Source organism: Amphiura filiformis, chromosome 5 (genome assembly GCF_039555335.1).
Source record: "Amphiura filiformis chromosome 5, Afil_fr2py, whole genome shotgun sequence".
NCBI lineage: Eukaryota > Metazoa > Echinodermata > Ophiuroidea > Amphilepidida > Amphiuridae > Amphiura > Amphiura filiformis.
In genome coordinates this window covers 3,789,382-3,795,408 of record NC_092632.1, presented here as the reverse complement: position 1 = coordinate 3,795,408, position 6,027 = coordinate 3,789,382, and positions in this window count along the sequence as shown.

Sequence of the window (6,027 nt, the reverse complement as noted above, 5' to 3'; positions counted from 1 at the left end):
GACAACGCCACTGGGGAGGGGAAACTGGAGTGCGAGTGGGGTAAAACCGGAAACGTTCCCCTAATTGCGCTATGGGCTCCCTTGACATAACTGGAATTTTAGACACAAACTAAAAGTGCCCTCCCATACAAATCCCACCATCAAATAAATGCACATACCCTTAATTCTTGTTGGGATTTTTAGAGAAGGGAGCTCTCTATTTGTACATGAAATTTACCCCAAGGCAAAGGAACCCAGGTGCGTCATTACGGTATAGGAGGGGTAAATTGTGTGTGTGTGTGTGTGTGAGAGAGAGAGAGGATTGGTGAAGACCCAGCAAACATGCAAAAACGTTTTAAATAAGTTATATTTTGGCTTTTGGTTTAGGTAAAAACGTTTTAATAACATTAAAATGTCGGGTTATATAAAGGTCATGAAAACGTTTTAAAACGGTTTGTATGAAAACACACTACAACAATATATATACTAAAATGTTTTCAAAAATGTTATTGTAAACTATTTTTGCAAACATTTTTTGCCAAATATTTTGTCAACACTTTTACATTATGTTAAAATATTTTCCCCCAGCAAACACAGAAATGTTCTTAAAATGTTTTCTTCAAAACGTTTTAATAACATTTAAATTAAATGTCGGGTTATATAAAGGTCATAAAAACGTATCTAAAACGTTACTGCAAATATTTTGGGCAAAAATATTTCGCAAAATAATTTTTCAACCCAAAAATAACATTCTGTTTAGAATGTTTTGTATCAAGTTTTCAAAAATATTTTTAGAATGTTATTAAAACGTTAAAATGTTATTAAACCCTTTATATAACCCAACATTTAAACGTTTTCTGTAAAACCTTTTGTGTTTGCTGGGCAGTAGATTATCAAAATATGTTTTTCAATGTTATGAAAACGTTTTATACCCTTGATATACCCTTTATATAACCCGACATTTAAACGTTTTCTGACAACATTTTATAACCTTTTGCGAATGATGTCGTAAACGTTTTTTGTTTGCTGGGGAGGAGAGGAATGGGCGAATATGAAGAAGGGAGTGGAGGGAAAACAGGAGAGGAAGGTGCGAGAGAGAAAGATTGAGGAGGGGAAAGAAATAAAGAATTGGTGTTTCATTACGCTTTGAAATTGACCAAGTTAACGTTAACTTTAATAATTGAGCCTTTATTAATTACTATAACTATCGCAAGAATATTAATTGAAACGTCTAGCTAGTTTCAAAATAATATTTAAAAGAAGATTAGCGTTGGGTCCCGACAAAATCCTTGTTGAGCAGTATAGCGAGTTCATTCATGTTTATTCAAACGAAGCGCCTAAGGCAGAGTCTTTTGTCTTGAAGCGTGACTAATAACCCACTTGATCAAACAAAAGGGCACAAAGGAACAACGCGTCACGCGATACCTCTCCATGTTTATACCACCTTGGAGTTTAATGTAGTCGCTTCCAAGCTCTTACATATGCCCTTCTTTTGATCGCCCATTAGTATACATGTCTCGAGTTTAAGATGCTGTTGGCGCAGTAATCAATCAGACGTTCGCGTTGAAGTAAATTTTAGCAAGAAATCCAATCGATATTTCTGAGGTTGCCGTTGCAGTGAAAGTAAACTTTCAAACTTCTTTCGCAAACTCTCTATTATGCAGTAATAAAAGTTGCATTAAAACGCTTTAACAAACATAATAGAATACAAAAATGTGACAAACAGTACAAATTCAATATATTCCATGTATTTATTTGATCCAGCTACAAAAGTATATAATATTTTACAAATAAAATAAAACTAACCTAGAAGATGGAGCCAGGGACTTGAACAGGCTACTTGACTACAGGAATTATGCTAATGGCAGAACGAAAAAAATATACTAATAATATTAACATCCAACTGCCTATTGCGCAAACACAGATATCATGGATATAGGCATCTGGCTTCTGGCTCCACCAAAAAAAAAATCTTATTTGCGACACAATCAAGCAAATTGAGTTGCATAAAATGTTTAGTTTTGGCCAGTGGTTACGGCAAAAAGAACTCAAATTCTGATCAATTTGATTGTTTTTAGCAACAGAGTTATATGCTCATCAGAAATCGTAATTCCAATTGGATGGGCGTTTCAGTATGTTGTCGCCTATACTAAATGACAAAGAATTTGAAATAAACAAAAACAACGGAACCAAAGATCCAAATTAAAAAGCGAGCAAAACTACTCATTTAGATTGATTGCATATTCATGATTACATTTATTACAAACACAATTTACAATCACATAATAGTTTCATATGTTAACATGGTTAAGTTAAAAACTTAACCATATGTGCCTAATAATATTTTTTCAGTACACACAATTTGAAATGAATGGGGTATTATATTAGCATTTGCACATCCATCCATTATACCTTTCATAGTTAGTTTAATACTCTATTTTACTGCGTTTTATGACCCTTATATAACCCAGTATTTAAATGTTACTTTTTAAAAACAATTTTATTTGCTGTAATAGGCAAAAGAAAATATCTCACAAGAAATGGAAAAACGACAAATAGTATTTTGGTACAAAATCAGTAATCGGACCAGTACGGCAATTGTTCGGTTGTCTCGTCATTTGTGAGCAGAAAAAGTAGTGAATTACGAAAATTGAAATCTTCTTATATACGTGCTACTTTTTCAACATGTGCCGGAGGTACTTAGCTTTTTCGCCAAGAATTACCGATTCGAGACATTTCGGGCATGTTTTTCTTAATTTAATGTAGTGTCGCTGACTGGTATATATTACATAATCACAATCGGGAGTCAATGGGTCATTTTAATAATAGCTATAACACAGGTGTACAACAGATCACTTCTCGGTGCCATCTAGATCCTTAAAAGTTAAAAATACTCACAAACACAAAAGAAATGCTATTAAAAGGTATATAAGTTCTGGATACACGCTTCCGTATATACCAATAATCACACCAATGTGCTTAATGGCGGCCATTTTGAAATACAAAATGGCTGCCATGCATTGCATAATCAGCAGAGTGTTAATTTAACTACTTGGTATTACAAACATTGGTATTACCACCCAACTGGACCTATTACAGCATATAAAACCTACCAAGAAAAATATGTGGTTATTTTGACATTGGCGGCAATCTTGGATTTGATACCTTTGATGCCATATGAAAAATGGTACCCTAAATTTCTGAGCCATTACACTATAAAGACCCAAGTCAAAATTTGCTTTTAACAAACATTCTGCACGAGATTAGTATTCATGCCAACCTCACCCAGACTAATACTATTACATTATACATAGTTTCTGTACATACACATACATACAAAGGTATTATAAACACCTCAAATAAAGAAAGTCCGCAGTAATGTAACCCGTCCTACACCAAAACCTGATCTTGTTATGACAATTTGATCGAAAAGGTCGTGTGCAGAATCTTGTTAGGTGCAATTTGATACCAAATTTGGTACCAAAAACTCTAAATTCACAGAGATTGATACCAGTATATGAAATTTGGTGCATTTTCAAAAGTTGCAAATTAAAAACGGACCACGCGGACATGTAAAGGTGAATGGCAGAGCGCGACTATTGACATAGCCCGAAACAACCGCTAGTCATATCGATCGCATCGTGCCCTAGTATTCATCAGTAAAGCACTGTAGCAATCCATGCGTTTTAAATTAACAATTGAATAAAGCGCGCACTTGGGATAGTCGACAGGGGCCCATCGTGGGCAAGCAAGCTTGACCATATTGCCACGCTAAGCAATTTCGACCGCGTGCTTCGTTTTGATTTGCAACTTTTGAAAATGAACCAAACAGTCACCTACCTGGACAACCGATTCTTTAGAAATGCTTAGTCGCGCTAAAAGTCGATCGATACATGTTAAAATCAGCACAATTCAGAGATACACCTTTTTGCTATGAAATTAATTTTCTCGGTCAAATATAAAGCAATATTTTTTTTTTCTTCAGTAATGTCAGTTAAAAACTTGGTGCTTGGATATACATTTTTTTTTAAACCCTGGTGTTAAAATTAAGCATCAAATTGTATCTTTTAGTGTGATATTTTTGATTTTTATAGGCCTTGAGTTCGCCTGCGAGCTTTTTACGGAATTGATTTTTTAGCGTCTCAAACTAATATAGTTTGCTAAAGAAAGATATTTCCCACCTCTGTAAAGCAGCACATCGTGTGGGTCTATATATTATAGTTTTGTCAGAATTTCCGTTTTTATTTTACCCTTTTTCCTTCATGCTCTGAAAATGTCAAACTCGGTGCTTTTATCTCGTGCGCAACCAGCAGAAATAGTCGATATTTTCATTGTTGTCATCCAGGGCAATTTTCCATTGAAAAGCAAAGATCATGAAGATTGCCCGACTAGCGATTTGGTAGCCCAAATCCCCAATTGGTAAATGAGGTTAATTTTAAAAATTTGCTCCCGTGATAGCCTGCAATTTCAATTTATATGCATTCCATGATTATGAAAACCATTTTGTCTGTCTGTGTGTTTGTTTACCTAGGTTAGTCCGTATTAAGAGACGCACGCTTGAGGTTCATGAAAATCCACGGTCCAAACCTAGAAAAATTAGCGTGTTATTATAGGGATTTTAATCTTCTGTCCCTCCTATCTCCATGTGAATTTTGTATGACCTACCACCCCCATCTCGGGTTGCCATTTTCATTACACCCTTCAGACTTGTGTTCGGGTTTCTGTAGAGATTCATCAGTGTTCGGGTTTGTTTTTAATTTGACATGTAGGCCTATATATAGGCCTAACCATATTTGTCATAATTAAGCGCTATACCTAAATGTATAGCTATGCTATATATTATTATGTAATATCATGTACATGTAGGCCTATAGGGTGGGGTGGGTGCAGAGGTGTGTAAGGTGGGTAGTAGGGGTGTATGTAGGGAAACTTTGGTGTGGTAATCAACACACTTTAACCACGACTTTCAATGCAAGGCTTATTGTTGCCACAAATGTTTTTTTTTCCTTACGGTTATTTAATAAGTTTTTATAAACTTCCATGTTTAACCTGGTATTGTTTTGGCTGCTTCATTAGGGCCTATGACTTTCGGTGGGTTTCCAAAAGCAGTTTCAAACAAACACAAACAAAAGGCACCATACCCAGTCACCTTCATGACAATTGAAACACTACGTCAAGTATTAACATCCAAGTTATTCTGTTTTTTAGGCAAGCAATTTTAAATAATTGCTTGAACAGGTTTTTGTTTAAAAACAAAAACCTGTTTAAGTTAATGAATGGTTCTTATAAGGCACAATCTCTGATGAGGAACTCAAAGCGCGTAAAGCACGAAATTTACAAACAAACATAAAAACAATCAATTTATAAAGATGTTAAAAACAAAAACCTGTTTAAGTTAACAATGATAATGAACGGTTCTTATAAGCCACAATCTCTGATGGTTCTTATAAGGACAATCTATTTCTGGCGTTTAAATAACGAAAGTCTGGGGCGTTACGCCGGGGCGTTACGAAGGTTATTTCTTTGGAAGTGTGTTCCAAACAGTTTGCTTGATCATAAAACATACAGCGTAATATAATGTTTTGTAAAAGAAAGTTTTGTTTAAAATATTGCCCAATTGCATGTAAGCCTTCGGGCAAAGTTGTTTTGAGGAGAAGCAAATTTCAACACATTGGTCCGAATCACTCACGTGATGATGAAATATCCTCATCGTGCTATAAACATGATCAGTATAGGAGCGCTATTTATAGGCCTGGGAATTTCGTTGCTATATTGAAGTTCTGGCAACACTGTATCATGCCGGTATTCCTATTAAACCCAGGGATATCGATCCACAATGCTAGTATTATTAGCCTTATATTTCACGCGTTGATTTTGAAAAAATTTCAGCCGGTGAAAAAATGGTGAAATCAAAACGTAAATTCTGACAAAACTATGATATATCGCTCACGGTGATGTGCGTTAGAAAGTTGGGAAAAATCCTTCATTAGCGTACTATATTACTTTGAAAAGCTAAAAGGTTGATCCAAGAAAAGGCTCGCGGGCAGA